Genomic DNA, 19,012 nt, shown 5'->3' with positions numbered 1-19,012 from the left:
AGCGTGCCTGGACCTCCATTTCAGTGTCAGCGTAGAAACATCACCACCAGCTAACTAGTGAAGGTATGGTGCTTTTATACCAAAAAGGTAGCCTTCGAGGTTCTATCACAATCGATTTGTTGTGAGTACAATTATGTAGATGAGTCTAAATTTATAATTGTCATCATGCAAAGTTGCCCTTTCGCCGAAGGATGAAGATAGTGACGACTTTTGTACGGAGTATAATAATCATGTTACATACTTCATATGCAGAGGATTTAAGATATGACACAAGGAATCTTCATGCATAATAAAGGAGGCTGGTTTCAAGGAACACAATTGATATTTATTCCCCATATAACTGGGTGAAAGGTCATTGCCAGAACCGTTATGCAAAGTAAGGTAGGAAAAATGTAGATAAAAGGTCGCTTTGCTACTCAGACCTAGATTAGGAAACATAACATCCCCTCCTCTTATGAAGGTCAACATGGTTACTAATGCTAAAAATAAGCTTGCTAAAAAGCATACAAATATTGTCAGAAGACCATAATATATGTACAAACGATAAAAACTACTAGCAAAGTAAAATACTGGGCTCTACAAGTCTAATAAAAGTCCATATATAGCCAGACAAACCAAACACATCAAAAGCCATGGTGTTCAGTGAGAGCAGAAGACAAAAACAAAAAAAACCGATGCTTTTCATTCCAATTTGGTTTGTTTTGGAAAAAAGGCTGAATTGAATCACAAGGAGGCCCAAATCGTTATGTGTCCTATGTGGGACATCACTGCTGCTTGCATTTGCAGACGACGGTCTCTGTAACACCTCTTGTATAGGTCAACAGAGCAAAGGTGATCTTCTACGGTCCACACATTCGCTGCTGTGGAAGCACTCAACACCTGTGGGCCTGTTGTAGAGCTGCTGTCCATTTCGCCAGGAGCTAAAGCATCCCATGGAGGCTCTAAGAATGCCGCAATCAACAAGGGAATACTCTGAGTACATGGATACACGTGGGCCTTTAAGGGGTCCAGCAGTACATTTAAGTTCGATGCGCAACTGATGCAAGGGTCAGACACAGGTCCAACATGCATTTGTATGTGCAGAATACACAGCGGAACAAAGGCAAGATGCAGTCAAACCAGGCTGGTCTGAATGATAGGAACAAATGCTCGCTATGCTACCGTAGCCGGGTTGTGCCCATATGGAGCACCATGCGTTCACAACAATGTCATACCAGCAGTGCTTTGTCCATCTCTTGATGAACTTTGACGTCCATTGCAAAGCAGGAAAATTAAAACCAGGATGCCCACCACAAGCAGTAGGACCAGTGCCAGCTTTTCAAATATGATTCCCAATACACAGTGTAAGAATGCTGGAATACCAGCGAATATTGTCTGAAAGGTGCTGCTTAGTCCAGAACCTATACGCTTAAATAGGTGCACAATCCCCCGCATATCAGACATGTTAAGGATAAAATGAACGATTTCTCCAAAATGGAGTGGGAAGTTCATACAGACACCTGCCAGTATCTCAGATGAAGACCTTGCAACCTGTAGTTCAAATGTCTCTTGGGCTAAGGTAATGGCCACATCTTTCTGAAGAAGCATAGCTTTCAGTCTGCGCAGAGAATCAAACAGTATAAAGGAAACATTCAATGAAGGCTGTAGCATTGCCTTCCTATTTATGTGGGTCGGTGGAAACAATAATTGCACACAACATGAACTTGAACGCGCTATGACCAGCGGTGCGATGCTCTGTACCATTCCACAACAGCCTTGATCATTCAGCATTAAATAACTCCCATCCGAGAACAGCTCAATCACAAGATGAATCACAGCAGCTGCAGAACCCTTTAATTGACAGGACAAGTTTGCTACTGAAGCATTACAGGCCCCTTGAAGCCAAATGTCCTTGCAAACTAAATACCCACTTAAAGCATTCTCACATTATGAACCATTAAGAAAATGTTCAGTGTCCCCATTTATGCATCTAAATCTGTATGGTAATTCCTAGTACTCGTGTATGTACCCTTCTCCTAGTGCTTCATTTCTGGCTACCTGGTGGTATTTGAGACATTATTGAAATTGGTGTTGTGACTGGCAATGTAATATAGCCATGAATTACCATTCTGTGGAAGGCGACTCACCCACAGTGAAAGGTAAATGGTCCAATTTTTCAATGTGGAGCATGGTATATTTTGCATCTCTGTGTGCCATAACCAACTGTCTTTCCATAGGATTGTATAAAGAAAACAGGCTTGTGCTGTTGATGGGACCCTAAGGCACTGGGCCAGAACGCAATGTTTGTAGCATGCAGCTTAATAATGTAATGAATCGCAATTGTGTTTGTCCATGTTGTAGAACAGGCAAATCCTGGTCCATTATATCTATTGCAGAAGACATGATGTTGCCCACTGAATAGATCCTGAATGGTCATACCATTTTCGACCACAGCCATAGGCTTTTCAAGGTTAACCCTATCTATTTCAAGTAGTCTCTCAACAGCGTCCTGTTATGAGATGTTCCATAGTTCGTTGTAAATAGCATGCTACAAGCGCTTTTGACGTGGCTTCAGGGGACCCAATAAAAATGCCTAAGATCCATGTCACCTCTGAGAAGAGATGCGTGTTGTTTTACTTGGGACAGTGGTAAGGTCTCTAGCCACTCTAGTCATAACCTCCCAACATTGTAAGATGTCACCATACCCAAGTATTCTGATTGTACATAGCGCTGATCAGGCCTATGGATGCTAAACCCTTCGGTGGTACCCCGGAATCTTGACTGACCCCTATTTGTGTTGATAGGCCAAACCAACAATCCCTTCCAATTGGGGTCTGATGAATTGTAAGAACCATTGTGTAGCATAGCATCTAATGTATCCTCATTGTGTGGAGTATAATTTTGCCAACACTTAAAGTGTGTAAGTGAGGGGATCCAAGGTGTGTTCAAATCCTTGATCCTGGCTTGTCCAAGACAGGAAGTTTGTTGCACAGTCCTGTTCATGAAAATCAATTGATTTGGCATGAGGCATGCTCTAAATAGGGCTTCAAGTCCATGAACCTGCCAATCTTCAGTCCCCCAGACAGATTTTGTGTGCATATAGTGTCCCTCTAAAAGTCGAAACCCTGTTCGACAGGTGGGAAATAAAGAAAGTACATCAGCTATGTGTTTGTTAGCATATTCTTCTTTGCAGGTGTAGGTGCAAGCCTATAGTAATAAGAGGCTGGGTGTTAAACCCAGAAAAGTAAGCAAACCTCTGTGCAAATGTTGTTGAACTACCTTTTGGCAGAGTTGGGCAATGTTCCCATTGATGGTATGTGAAAACATTATGTGTGATACTTGTCTTGTGCACAAAACAGCAACCATAGTGTTGGTAACACAACATGGTGTCAAAATTAGATGTATCATCATACAATTCTTCATTTGAAAATACTGAAGATTGTTCTAAATCAGACAGCATAGTATGCACAGTTTCAATGTCCCAATCATCAGAGAGAGTACTAGAGATGATGAAATCACTTAGAGAAATTTTGAACAAATAAGGTATTCTTAGAAGCTCAGTACATCCATACACATCATAGGAAACTCTGTCCCAAACTATTTCTTCAAAACTGGAACTGCTGTAATGGTCACTAAGGACAGATCCATGTGTTCACATTGTGATGATGCATGCAGTTGCAGGAGGCTAGTTCACATGTTGTGCTGCAGAGCGTTGTAGGCGGTAAAGTCCATTTAGGAGCAAGGAAAATACAGCCACTATACCAATCCAAAGGACTAGAAACAGTAGACCAATTGCAATTCAGAGCTGAAGCCAGGGAAAAACAAAGGGGCATATTAACAAGGCCAGGCGATAATTATTGCTAAGCGCACTTAGCGCTAGGATAATTATCGCCGGCCAACTCTGAATTTTATCGCAGAGATAGCGTGCTATCAGCAACGCTTATCTCCAAAGTGATAAGATTCAGAGCGCAAGCTGCCAATTGTGAGATTATCACTGGAAATACAGTGATAATCCCACAAGGTTTGGTGATAGCTTGCTGATAGGGATAGACATACTTAGCCATGATATCCACCTTACATAGGATATCATGGCTAAGTCAGAAAAATACCAGATGTAAAAAAGCAGCATTTTCCGCAGTTAGCGCTGCTTTTTTAATCGCTAACAGGGTTAGCGATATCCTTGACAATAGGAGAAATGTTACTCAGTGACATTTCTCCTATTAGTTTACTCTGGAACGCCCCTTTTGCATCTCTTTAGAGATTAAAGGGGAAGCGTAGAGTCAAAGGGTGCTAACATTAAAATTTGCGTGTTAGCACCCTGTTGCTGATAGGGTGCTAGTTTTATCTCAGATTTTTGGGCTTTTAAAGCCAAAAAAAGCAGAGATAAAGCCCTTGTTAATATGCCCCAAAGTAAGTTATTTTCAGCCAATGGTGGAAATCAAGAATGTGTTTGTGGGGAACAGGCGCTGGTGGTGACTCTGGTTCACTTGAATCTGAAGAGAAATTGTTAGAATCAATAAAGTAGTCAGACACAGTCCAATCCATCTTTGTTAGCTCAGCAGGTTTTGTGGAACTGAAAGATGCCTCCTTTCGAGACATATTCACATCGATGCCGGTATTAGGCAAAATAAAGATTCTTGTGTCATTTGTAGTTTGATGTTGTTCAATTTTATCAGGTACATGTTGCATTTCATTGTTGGTAACAACTTCACTTCGTGGAGTGATGTCTTCAACAGTTCTTAATCTTTCCATCTGAACTTCCTGTACAGTAGTGAGAAGAGATATATGGCTTCCCAGGAGTCCACGTGGCCTATTGTTGTGTATCAGCCACATACAGATTTCACTTCTCCAGTGGTGGTGCGTTTTACTTGGACATTGCTTGGTAATGCCCAAAATTCATTGAGTTCTTATAAAATAGCCAAACAATCATTGATGTCAAATGGTTTTTCATCTGCCACTGTTCTGCCATAGTGAAGGTCTGGTTCCCACATTCTTATCTTGAACAGGACTTCATATAGAGTACAGCCCACCAGGGATTTTCTTGGCATATTGTTTAATTGTTTAGTGTCCACTGGACCCCATATAGGTAATTGAACCAACTGTCACCCAAGCCTAATATTCTAGCTGTTAAGGATTGCTTTAAGTCCCGGTTCTTTCTCTCCATGATCGAATTTTACTCTGGATGATATGGGGAGAAGTACCACAATGCCAGACCCAACCTTCCCATGGATTCTTTGTAAGCCTGTCACCTAAACACAGGGCCACGGTCAGAATGTAATGTGCCAATTGCGTATGTCCCTATGAAGACTCACACATCCATAACAGTTGAGGCGTTAGCCGAGTGCTGAGGCCAAATCCAGAGGAATCTAGAACATGAATCCACTGCCACCAAGATATACTTGTAAGCCCCGTCAGATTGTAAGGGGCCATAGTGGTCCAAATAGACACATGCAAGTGGTCTGTCTGAGATCAGTAGTGGTGTTTGTGGTGGACCTGCTACAGTGGAACCTTTCATCTGCTGACAGATGAAGCACTTGAAGACAAAAATCTTGGTCTGTTTAGCAAGACCTGGACACCAATAATGCTGTTTCAGTAGTGAAACCCTCACAGCGATACCTCATATGCTGATTCCAGACCCTCATATCCAGCTAGAACTAATCCTATTCTGCGATCCATGTTTGGTATTACTCTATCGCCAACTCCTGGAATTTCAGCATGCAGGATGGTGTGCGTATCTAACTTGTAGGAGTACTTGCTTGGAAAACCTTTTGGCAAGGCTGAGCTGTTGCATATATCATTCACATCTATCATTATTTGTCAGTTTATCCTCATACTGGAATGAGTGATTGCAGCAACGGCAGCAGTTTGCACTGTCACCTTGGAAGCTTCATCAGCCACTAAATTCCATTCAACGTGCATGACAACACACTGGGGACTCAATGTATGAATTACATAAGCCCCTAGCAAGCATTCTTTCAGCTTTGCCTCCTTTTCCCATAGAGCTTGTGCTTTATATTGCAACCTTTGGAATCTGTAATGCCATTCTGGCCCCTATAGTGAAAACATTAATTGTGACACTGGACACAATAAAACTAATTGCATTCAATGAGTGTGGGGAATTCCCGATCCGTACTCTGCTGTGCAGTATCAGGGCTTTTAATTCTGCCAGCTATGCCATGCAACCTCCTAGAGACTTAATCTGTGTATTGCTAGGACGGAACATGCCATCAATCAATCAATCAATCAATCAATCATGGTATTTGTAAAGCGCGCTACTCACCCGTGAGTGTCTCAAGGCGCTGAGAGGAGGGGGAGTTTCAACACTGCTCAAAGAGCCAGGTCTTGAGGAGTCTTCTGAAGGCGAGTAGGTCTTCGGTCTGCCATAGGTGGGTAGGTAGGGTGTTCTAGGTCTTGGTGGCGAGATAGGAGAAGGATCTGCCACCGGAGGTTGTTCGTTGGATGCGGGGGACAGAGGCGAGGACGAGGCTGGTGGAGCGGAGCTGGCAGGTGGGGTTGTGGAAGTTGAGTCTGCTGTTCAGGTAGGTTAGTCAGGTGTTGTGGAGTGCTTTGTGTGCATGGGTGAGAAGTTTGAAGGTGATCCACTTGTCGACGGGGAGCCAGTGTAGGTTTGTCAGGTGGGGGTGATGTGGCTGAGATGGGGGACGTTGCCCGATCAGTCGGGCGGTGCCATTTTGGATGCGCTGTAGTCGTCGTAGGTGTTTGGCTGGGATTCCAGCACAGAGTGCATTGCCGTAGTCCAGCCTGCTGCTGACGAGGGCCTGTGTCACCGTTCTTCTTGTTTCAGTCGGGATCAACTTGTAGATCCTGCGGGGCATGCAGAGGGTTTTGTAGCAGGAGGAGGAGACGTGTTGACCTGTTTAGACATGGAGAGGGAGGAGTCGAGGATGAATCCTAGATTGCGTGTATGGTCAGTGGGTGTCGGTGCTGTCCAGAGAGTGGTCCGCCACCAGGAGTCGTCCCATGCCAAGTGGTTGGGTCCGAGGATGAGGACCTCTGTCTTGTCCGAGTTCAGTTTCAGCCAGCTGCTCCTCATCCAGTCGGCGATGGTCTTCATTCCATCGTGGATGTTGGTTTTGGCAGTGCGTGGGTCCTTGGTCAGGGAGAGGAGGAGCTGAGTGTCGTCGGCGTAGGAGATGATGTTGAGGTTGTGGTGGCGGGCCACTTGTGCGAGGGGGGCCATGTAGATGTTGAACATCGTGGGGCTGAGGGAGGAGCCCTGGGGGATGCCGCAGATGATGTTGGTGGCCTCGGATCGGTAGGGTGGGAGGCGGACACTCTGTGATCCCAAATACGTCCCTTCACAATTGCACATACTGTGCTGTATTGCTCTTTACTTCCCATGGCAGAGTGGGAAGACCAGTCAGTATAAATGATCCATTCATACTAATCTAGAGGCAGGATTTAATTTGAGAGATGATAGTCTTGCTCGTACTGCAGAACTGCTTTTGTCTTCAGTGTAGGATCATATCTGTAATCTACATTTGTTGCAGTGAGAGAAGTAGCCCAATGTACCCATCGTGGATGCAGTACTTTTGCATTTGAAATGCTTGCTTTATTAACAGCCTCTGAGGTTGGTACTGGAGTCACAACCATTCTTCGTTTCTCCTGTGCTAGTGCTTTTTTTCTCACTGCAGCAGATTGTACTGCTGTCAGTATCTTTTCCGTAGATGCAAAACACATTTCAGCATTTGTGTACAAATGTGATTTGTTTGCTATGGGTACAGTTTTGCCTTCATTGAAGGTGATGTAAGTGTACCCTTATTGATCCACGGTTACACAGATCACCAAATTAATGGTATTTACACATGTGTGTAAGTGTTTAGAAGCTATCATGACAGTTTGTTGAATTGGAATCAGGTCTGATTTGGTCGTAGAAAGATTTAACCCTTTCAGGGTAATCAAAAATATATGTTCTGCAAAATTTTGGAATCCTAAAATGGATTGTACAATTTTCAGAGTTTTTGGAGGTTGGAGCAGTGCACATTTTTCAAAATAATTGCTGCCAGGTTTTTATCTTCACTTGATAGCTCCTATCCCAAAAATAGGACATTGAGGTGGGCAATTTTTGATTTTTTATAGGTAGATTTGTAGCCCAAATTGGTGTATCCCAGAAAGATGTTGTTCACCCTGTTCAAGTGTTCCAATCACTCATCGTCTGTCAGATAAATGTCATCTACATTGGACAATACCTCCTCATAACCATTGTGAAGTAACTCTGTTACTCTTGCTGATAACAACCCAGGTCTATTCTTATATCCTTTGGAATGTCTACAGATTTGGCATTGAGTGGCTAGGGCTGAGAATGCTATCAAGTCACTGCTTCCAGGTACTATATTTTGGTAGAAAAAAACATTTGAGCTATCTAGTGTTGGTTTTGTATTTTTTCCACACAGTGTTATTCATTAATGCAGCACTGTGTGCATTTCGTACTGAAAATATTCATGTACAAGTGTTTGAATGCCTGTAGTCTAAAATTAGACAGTATGAACTGTCAAGTTTTATTACCGGAAACAAATGATTAATCGTGGAAGAGGTACTCGAGTTGATCTAAGATCCCCCTGACTTGTTTCTTTGCATCATGTTTTATTGGGCACTACCTCTGTGGAGTAGGAGTAGATTTTAATGGGATTTCATTGTGAGGTGACTCAGCATCCCACCCTATATGATTGGGGTAAAGTGCAGGAGCTAGCACTAAACACCCCTCTTTCGCCTATGAATTTATAAGCGACTCTGGAACAAGGCCGGAGAAAGCTTGTAAAATTACATCTTCCCTCTTAGGATACTTCATAATGAACTCAGGCGGCCAATCTCTTTCAGCCAAAAGGATGTTGTAACCATATGTCAGGTGTTCCCAAAAAAGACCTTTCACTTTCCTGTGTATGTCCCCCTCCATTTGGAGTGTAATTCCATATAAACCGTGTGGGGCACTGACCCTAGTATCCAGTGTCTCCACCGTGATATATTCATTCAAGGCTGCTGTCATCAGAAATTCCATAAGGTTCTGGCAAGCTATGTTTACTGCTGCACTGCCTAACATTGTCATAGCCCATTCCCCGTTCATAAGCATAGTCCATAGTAGACTTGGCATTTCATATTTCAAGGCCAGCTACCTTCTTTCTTTTTAAATAGAGTTTTAGTTTTATTGTTTATCTTCTTGTTTGATAATGTAGCCTGAAGTGCAATGGGTCTCCCTTTTCAGCTTGACTCACTCTTCTGATCTGTGTTCTGACTGGGCTTTTTATGAACTCTGGAAGAAATGAGAGGAACGCATATCAGTATCCTGAAACCTGTCTGCTTTTTAGGTCGAGCATGTACATTTATGTGTATGTACTTTGTGGGCTCTTGAGATCAGTCCTAGGACCTGCCTGCTTCCGCTTAGGGACTTTTTTCTGTTCAACTGCCTCTATTTAACTGTCTTGATAGAATATGATCAGTACAGGTCAGTAAAATACCAGAATTTCTTTCTGATTGTTCAAGTGCCTCTATTTAACTGTCTTTGATAGAAATCGACCAGTAGAGGTCAGTAAAATACCAGAATTGCTTTATGCTGTGGGACTTTATTTTATTTTTCTGGCAACTGCCTCTATTTAACTTTCTTGATAGAAAACAACGAGCAGAGGTCAGTAAAATGGCAGAATCACTTTAGCATTCTCTAGATTCCAGTCCATAGAGATAGTCTTCCACGAGCATCCGTAGACGATAATATTGTTTTCAAATCTTGTATTTTGAGTGATATGACCACCCAAAGCCCTGATTTTATATTAAAAACAGAGCTTTGGACTATACCATTTCCAGCTGAAAGGCAATATTCCTCTCCATGTGTTCCCATACCTGGTGTGTCATGCAGTTTGGTGCTTACTTTCCCTCCATGTTCAAGAACAGTAGATGTGTCAGCATCCAGGCTAATGAGCTGCATAACGAAATACATAAAAGTTCCCAAAGGCGGAAACAATTGCATTGCAAATGCTTGTTTAATATTATCATGCTTTCTAAGATGATATCTTTGTTCAGAGGGCTCCTGTTGAGCAGACCCACCCCGTGTTCATAATGCATTTTGCTAATTATTTTTTTATTGTTTGTTTTCCCATTTTGTTTTAGAAGAATCGGGTGCTTGCATTGAGTTATCCTTTTCAGAATGATCTGCCACTTGTGGTTTCCCAGCTCTGGCTCCCAATTTATCTCTACCCTGCTAAGCATAGGTTTCTTCAATACTTTTAGATAGTTCTCGCTCATGTTGCTCAGGAGTGAATTACCTCAGGCATCGGCGTATAGCTACCGCTGCTGCCTCCCCTTTTATGTTACATAACAGAATTGCTGAAACCTGATCAAAATTGCCCATCAGCTTCATCCCCAAGTCCAGGGCAGGATCTGCCCTGTATTCCTTCTCTATTTGTTTGAATACATCAGGTAAAACTGCTATTGAGGGGATACCATGATTTCTGGTATAAACAGCAGCGAAAAATGTACCTCAAGTGGTAAAATTCCCTATCGGGGGAGCCATCCCCATTGGCAAGCAAATAGTTAGTAATCTGTGTTTTTCCTGTAGGCCCATATGGGGAAATACTTCTTCAAGCTGTGCTCTATTCTGTGCTATCTAGAACAGAATTTACTCTCGCTTGGTGGTCATTCTTCCCATAACCGCGTTCAGCGTTTGTAGACTGATTCTTGGTAGAGTCAATTGAGGTTGGCCAGCTTGAGCAATCTGCACAGGTTGAACTGTAAGAGTTTGCATTACAAACTGTGTAAGGTTTCTATATAATGTTACCACATCTCTGTAAAGTGTACATAATTCTGCGCTGGCATTATATCAATTTCTGGATGCAGTGTCGAAGAAGCTAGGACCGGCCAAGTCGCTTGTTCTCTGCTGAGCGGACCAAGTCTCACATTTGTTGTGGTGTGGGGAAGGGCGCCTTTAAACTAATTAATAAGCTCTTGGTATGTTAACAGGACTTCTATGTCCACATATGGAGAGTATTCTTCAGGTGTGTCATCTTCAATGTAAGTATGAAACAACTTTGAGCATGCATCTGCAGGCAGGAATCCGACTCATGAATAGAATACCTCTATTCTGAATACCTTGTGTGCCCCAATCATGAAGGTACCATCACCGCCCGTTGCCGGGAGGCCGTATTGTAATAATTTCATAGTAACTGCATGTCTGCAATTTTCTGTAATATTTAGAAAAACTTCCTGATCTTCTTCCCCTTTACCCCCACTGGCATCTCCATAAACAGACATTGTGGGAGGAAGTAGTAATTGAAAAGAGATAAGGTTTTGCACAGCGTGGAACGGGAATCTTTTAATCCTTCAAGTTTGAATAACCTGCAGCCAATACATAGGATGTACCTACTCAGCTGAGGCGGATTTCCCTTCTCACTACAGACGTTTCTGGTTAAATGTGAGTAGGGGTCTCTGAGAAAGCATGACTAAACTATTCAGATTAGACAATGGAATAAAAACCAAACAAAAGTTGGTGGCACCACGTCATGCAGTTCCTAAAAATATATAGGATCTGTGCGATTGATGGACAACATATACTAAGGGCTTAGTGCCAAGACTGGTTAATAGCACCCCCTCAGGATATAGCGGCCTATAGACCAGCTAGTTCATAGTAGCACTATAAGCCCCCTAACCTAACCAAGGAGCTTATAGTTTCTGGCAACCATCAAACATGACAACCCTTGACCCATCAGGGATCGTTAAAATAGCACTGTACTTTTCGCTCAGTTAATCGTGGTCACTTGGTCTCAGAGAGATACACAGAATAAACGTTGGGGACATTTTCAATAAGCATTTATTGAACCAGCACCATTCTAGTATAAAACATATTTGCAGCAACAATCAGTAGACAGAAGCAAACGTAAGACATTACAAGCACCAAAAGAGTAAACAGTAGACACAGTTCTACAATTGTGCTAAAGTAACGAATATATGCAGGCCTATATAAAAACAGTAATCTTTGCATACTCATATGATACAGACCCTGCCTATGTGTACTTAAGTGTACAAGTGTACCTAGCATGTAGTTGGGTGTGAAGCCAAGACTCCCCTAGGAAAGAGTCAACCCCTTTACCTGACAGGACAGAATAAAGGACCCTGTCTTGGACATCCCGCAAGGGATGTCAGATCACTGCGTGTTAAAGCTTCGGCTTGCAGGGACATCCGAGTTAGGCATGAATGTAGAATCCTCTCCTCTAGCTACCTAGTGGAGGTACAGTGCTTTTATACCAAAAAGGTAGCCTCTGGGTTCTACCACAATCGATATGGTTTGAGTATGATTATGTAGATAACCCTAAATCAATAATTGTAAGTATGCAAAGTAGCCCTGTCACCTGCGGTTGTAGAAAGTGATGACTTTTTTACAGCGTATGTTAATCCTGTTATGTATGTCATTTGCAGGGGAATTAGGATATGGTGCAAGCAATCTTCATGCATAATAAATAAGACTGGCTTCAAGGACACCAATCAATATGTATTCAGCACATTACTGGGTAAATGGTCAATGCTAGAATTTAGGGCTGCGCCTGAGTCAATCCGTTATCCATGTGCTATTCTTAGTTCCACTACACTACCAACACTACCACTTGGATTCCAGCCAGCAATGTTGGCACTTGAGAGGGCATCACTCTCCAGGTGTCACAGGTAGATGGTGTGGGTCCCTCGTAGGAGATCTTTGATGTCCCTGAGCTCTCCAAAAGAACAGTGAGCAAACTCAACAAGTCCTTGGAGAGCACACTTCAGGGTGCCAGACAGCAACAGGTAGTTGGCCCAGGCCAGCCGCTATTCAGGAAGGGCACAGGGACCCTTTCAATGGCAGTAATCCTTCTCATGCACAACAGATTGCTCTGGCAGTGAGCACCACATAGTTCCAGGTTTCTGGTCCAACGTCCACACAAGCGTATCACAGCCTTTTGCTGAAGTGTGGCACCAATAGTTATACTACAGTGTGTCTTTGAAGTTCAGGTGGTTTGAACCACATAATATCTCCTCTAAATTTCAGTACTCTTTGCCAGGAGGCCATTAAACACAGATCCCCATGTTTAGTGAGGCCATGATCTGGCTCCCGAGGTCAAGTGTTAAACCCTCTCCCTTGAATCTCTCCATCTAGGTAAACTGCAGAGGTCTGTCGTTTCAGTTGCATGCCCATTGTTTATAGCTGTCGCTGGGGAAAGCCAAGATGTGCTCCCCCAACCTCCAGTGTGGACTGGAGCCCAGCATAAAGGCACACAAAAGAGTTTTAGAGCGGAAAACTGCCTACGTTCTAAGAGTGACATTTCTACGTGCATTAGAACAATGCCAACGTTGCCACTGGAAAGGGGTTGTCATGGTGAATCCAATGATAGGAAAGATGATAAGGCTGCTCCACTGCAATCCACTATGGCAGCCTGCAGTAGTAGCCCGTAATGACAGACTGGACACATATTTAGAGACACTCAGTCCGCAGGTTCCGGTGTCACCGGCTGGTACTGAAGCGTGGGTCCTCCAGAGCCCCCACTCCTGTCAGGTGTAGCTCATAATCTGGTGCTGGCATTCTGCTGGGCCCCATCGGTGTCGGGTGTGACGTCTGTGGCCTCAGTACGCCGCTGCGATGCAAGCCAGACGGCCACACAGAGGGAGGCACTCCATTCCCTGATGCCAGTCGATGCTGTCACGGGGCAAGGGCTCTGTCTTGAGGCACTTTACAGCGTACTAGGCCCCGGTGCCTAGACAACACTGAAGCGGACGCCGCGTGGGTGAACTGGTGAGGCTAGTGGAGCTTTGAAGTCCATGTGGGTGAACAGGGTTCTCAGGCAAGCCCATGGGAGTCACTCTGAAGGCAGTTCTTGGTGCCTTGTTTGCAGGGTAGAGGTCAGCAGGCAGGAGTACAGCTCCACAAAGCAAGACAGCAGTTCCTGGGAACTATCAGGCACAACAAAGAGGCAATCCTTCCAACGCAGAAGTCTTTACTCCAGCAGAGTTTTGTGCAGGTCCAGTAGTGTCACCCTGATGTGGGTTTGGAGCCCTAATTGTATCCCCTGGTGCCCAGGTTCTAGAAGGGAGTAGAAACTTCTCAAAGGGTCTTTAAAGTCCTGGGAGGTTCCATGCCTTAGTTGACAGGCTCCTGTCTGTATGTGCTGACAAAGCAGGGTCATTAAGCCTTTTGTGGGGTGGCAGGGTTCAGCCTATTCAGATGTAAGTGTGAATCACCACTCCCTCTAATCAGCCCAGGAAGGCAATCAGTATGTAGATGTAGGAAGGCATTCCTGTGTTTGTGGTGAGTCTAAGGAGTATGCAAGTGTGAAGCTGCTAACCTGGCCATACGAGGGTTGGGGCAGGCTGCAGGTACATAGAGCTGAGTGAAGACAGAGAAAAATCCACTTTTTAAAAGTGTGTCAACATAAGGGGTTTTGGGCGCTTTAGATCCACCAACTTGGACATCTATACATCTAAACACGAAACACCAATAGGGGGCTGCATTATTTTACATTTGTACTTTTTTGTGAAGATCATTTTTACTCAATAAACATGACCTCTGATTATTTTTTTTTACAAATGCTCATATCACTTTTTGAACTTCAACATTGCGGCCTTTCTGAAACAGTAAGGGTAAAACCCAGTGCACCAATAGAGAGGCTTTCTCACTCCCATTCCAACCATAGCAAACATGACATATCTATTCCTTCCTACTCAGGAGTTTCTACTTAAAGGGATATAAGGGAATTCCTATTGCTGGCATCTGGAATGGGCAGGACTGTCTGCAATGGCTGAGGCCTGAGACATGTTTGCCAATGTCGCCATGCTTCAGGGGAGAGCACTCCCACCTTAGCACTGATTAGCAGTAGAAAAGTCCCGAGAGTTCCAAGTCCAACAAAAAAATATAGTCTAGAGTGTGAGGCTTAAGGGCAAAAAGTAAGGGAGATACAACTCTAAGGCTGACAGGTCTAACACCCAGGAAGACCAAGCAATAGCACCAGATGGCATGCTCCAACAACAGATTTCAGAAGCAAATAGGAAAAGCTATGCCCCCTGAATTTCACATCAAGGTGTGTATGAGAATTACCATCACACAGTTTAGCAGGTCACAGTTGGTAGGTTTCCTTCCAGGAGGGGACATTCTTATTTGCACACAAGAGGGGCATCCACTAACCATAGGAAATACCAGTTTTTTGAAGGTTGAACTTGAAAAGCAGTATGCAGTTTGTCAAGTTCACTCTAGACAAAAAACAAATAAACATGTAAAGAGATCTGCCGTCATTTGCAACATACACAGGTGTCCTAAAAGGACTCGTCTTTAGCTGGTGAAACACATTCACTGAAAGTAGGTAGGTGGGGCCAAGGAGACAGTCAGATAGTCTGAGTAGTGGTTGCTTTACTGTTCTACACTCATTCAGTCGCTACCATTCGTGCCCTCATCAATTGTGACAAAGTTCAAGCATTTCAGTTCAAAGTGCTCATGTAGTTTCTTTGAAGTCCATGAGCATAGAACAAATGACAAGAAGTCTAGCAAAAGATCAAGGTGGTTAGGTTTCACTCTAGATGAGAAGCCCTTCTCTATGCCAAAGGGAGGCATCTACCAATCGCCGGGGCATATCATCAAGCTGGCATAAAACAAATATCAATGCTTTTGCGTCCGTTTTCGGGGGCAAAGCGGCGATAATTATATCGCCTTATCTGCAAGGTCACGCTATCGCGTGAATCCAAGCCTTAGCGCCCTTTCCACCAGCGCCCAGCTTTGCATCTCTAATGAGATGCAAAGTGGGCGTACCTTGCCAAACTTCCATGGAGAATGTCGCTAACTGACATTACTCCAATGAACAAGGATATCGCTAACCTACTTAGTGGTGTTAAAAGTAGCGCTAACCGGTCTTAACGCAGGTTTCATTGTGCCTGCTTCAAAGCTGACTTAGCCATAATATCCAATGGGCGGTGGATATTATGGCTAAGTCCACCCTGCCCTATCAGCAAGGTATCACCTGTCGCAGTGCGATTATCGCTGGATTTCCAGCGATAATCGCACAGTTTCGTAGCTAAAGCTTGGATTTCTATCGCTATGGAGATAAGTGTTGCTGATAGAATGCTGTCTCAGCGATAGAATCCAGCAATAGCCGGCGATAATTATCCTAGCTCTAAGTGCGCTTAGCGATAATTATCGCCGGTTTTTGCTGATATGCCCCACATGTAGCTCTAGTTTCTGGGAAAGTGTCTCAGATAAGGAGCATTAAAGTTTTTTAAGGCCACAAAAGAAAAAACACAAATCGTCATAAGATCCTTGCATCTTTTGCAGCATTCACAGGTGTTCCAAATAGGCACAAGCACCCACCCATACATGGTGAAACTCATAGCATAATATATATCCAAATGAGTGTCACACTGGACACAAGACTCCAATTATTACAAACAGGTTGAATCTGCACATGGTAGAACCAGTAGGCAGTTTACCTACAATGTTACAAGTAAAAAAAGTCTAGGCCCTTAGGCTAGAATTACACTGGCATGGTCACAACCTTTGTCCTCATTGTCTGGGATCATGGGGCAGTATTCACTCTATCATTTTACTCTATCATTTTAGTAATTCACAATGGCTAACAGAATGTTAAAATATGTGGACTTTGATGATAAACAGTTTATTAAAAAATTAAGCACCTCCATAGTATTCACAGATTGCTGAGCACACAGAACGATAATAGTCAGAGCCTCTTTTTATAAAAACTCAAAATGAAGAATGTTTTGTTAATGATCCAAAGGAGAATCAATTCCATTTCTAAAATGGAAAAACCCCTTACCCTCAAAAGATGTGAGGGAATGCAACAAGAAACATGTTATGTTATGTTATAAAATGTTTTGTAGCGCGTTCTGCTACTGCAAAGTATCCTGGTGCGATATGTGAGATTGACCAGAGACATCAGTCAAGGGGGAGATTAGATGCTGACATTGAATAAGTAGGTTTTGAGCCCTTTTTTGAACCCCGCCAGTGTGGGTGATGCTCTCAAAGAAAGCGGCAGAGAATTCCATGATCGAGCTGTTTGAACAGAAATGGATTGACCGCCCAATCTTGCGTATCTGACTTTGGGCATTGTCATCAAATGCAGATTAGCCGATCGGAGAGCGCGGCAAGGGGTGTACAAAATGAACCTTTTATGCAGATATTGTGGACCAAGTTGGTGCAAGGCGCGATAGGCCAGGACCAGCGATTTGAACGAAATGCGATGGGCCACTGGGAGCCAATGAAGGTCTCGGAGATGGGCACGCACACTGGTTCTTCTCGGGAGATGAAACAGGAGTCGCACAGCCGCGTTCTGAATAATCTGCAATTGTTTTATGAGGTATGCGGGGAGACCACTAAACAGTGCATTGGCATAGTCAAGCCTTGCCAAAATCAGGGCCCGCAGAACAGTCTCTTTCGCCTCCCTAGGGAGAAGCGGAAAGAACCTCTTCAGTGACTTGAGGGTGGCAAAACAGGTCCCTGTAAGTTTTTTTAGGTGGACTTCAAACTTGAGGTCCTGTCCGAACCATACCCCCAGGTTTTTTGCTGGGCCTCCGAAAGAACTGGGACACGGAAGATCAGTCGGCCAGATGAGATCTCTGAAATTGGCCGGGAAATTACCGTAGAATAAAATCTCAGATTTGTCCTCGTTACATTTGAGCTGAGCTAAGGCAAGCCAGCGAAAGACATGGGACAGACAAGTACGGACCACTAAGGCATCCAGACAGTCCTTTGGCCAGGTGAACAACAGCTGCGTGTCGTTAGCATACGCCATTATTTTTGCTCCCCACTGCTCAGCCAGCTAGATTAACGGGGTCATATAAACGTTAAACAGCAGAGGACTCAATGTAGAGCCCTGCGGCACCCCAGTGGTGAGCTTCTTGGGTAGCGAAGCGTCTGGTGGCATCCATACCTTCTGCGTCCGATCAGACAAGAACCACAAGATCCAGGCAAGGACCGCACCCGACAGGCCTACCTCTGCCAGCCTCGTCAGCAGCTGAGTATGGGGCATAGTATCGAAGGCGGCAGAGAGGTCCAACAGAACCAGGACCGCCCTGCCGCCCCCATCCAGACACTCCCTGATGGCCTCCGATACCTCAACCAGTGCCGTCTCGGTGCTAAAGGCAGCCCTGAACCCCGATTGTGCCGGGTGCAGGGCCTGGGATGACTCAATTAAGTTGTTCAGTTGCCTGAATACGACCTTTTCGCATACTTTCGCAAGGGCCGGGAGCAGCGAGATCGGACGATAGCTGGAAGTGGCCAGAGGATCCAAGCCAGGCTTCTTTAGCAGGGGGAGAAGTTTCGCCTGTTTCCAGCAAAGGGGCACGGAGGCAGAGGCCAGAGACAGATTCACAATCTGGGTAACCTCCTGATAGACTAGACTCGCCACTCCCCCTAAGACCCTTGCAGGACACGGGTCAGAGGGAGATCCAGACTTTAGAGCTTCGAGGACAGCCAACACATCCGCTTGCTGAGCTGGCTCAAAGTTAGAGAATTGAATAGCAGGTGGAGTTGGCCCAGGACCTGTGGCTGCCGGTAGGGGCTGTAGGAGACCGCAGGAGTTTTGAAGCTCCTCTTGAATTTTGGCAATCTTATTGTCAAAAAAACAGGACAGTTCCTCACACCAAAAATCGGACGCCGGGAGAGCTGGTAGAGCAGCACAAGGGGAGAGGAAGCTCTGGAAAATGGCAAAGATTTATCTGCCATTGTTGTCCGCCTTCTCAATCCTCCCTGTGAAATATCTGCTTTCAGCAACCTTAATCTCCGCATAGTACGCCTTCTGGGCCCTCCGCAGTTTGCTCTTCAGTTCTGGCCGGAAATCAAGGCGCCAAGCTGTCTCCAGCTTTTTGCAGCCGGATTTGAGTTCCCTAAGAGCATGGGAAAACCAGGGTTTAGAAGGGGAGGACCTAGTCCGCCTGCTGCTACCTTTATTATTGGGCAAGGCGGAGCCTTGTTCGACCCAGGAGTTGAAGGCCTCAACCGCTGAATCAAGTTCAGACGGCAAAGTCGGGCGGTTAAGCATAAGGGAGTCCGAAAGGGAGGCCAGGT

General features: G+C 44.5%; 1 protein-coding gene across 1 annotated transcript in view; it reads left to right on the top strand.

Annotated features, from left to right (window-relative positions):
• The window catches only part of LOC147701912 (cytosolic phospholipase A2 gamma-like), a 956,977-nt gene that overhangs the window by 616,589 nt on the left and 321,376 nt on the right, over positions 1-19,012 (top strand). The window lies entirely within an intron of this gene.

This window comes from Lissotriton vulgaris, chromosome 7, assembly GCF_964263255.1.
Source record: "Lissotriton vulgaris chromosome 7, aLisVul1.2, whole genome shotgun sequence".
NCBI lineage: Eukaryota > Metazoa > Chordata > Amphibia > Caudata > Salamandridae > Lissotriton > Lissotriton vulgaris.
This window is presented reverse-complemented; position numbering and strand designations above follow the sequence as displayed.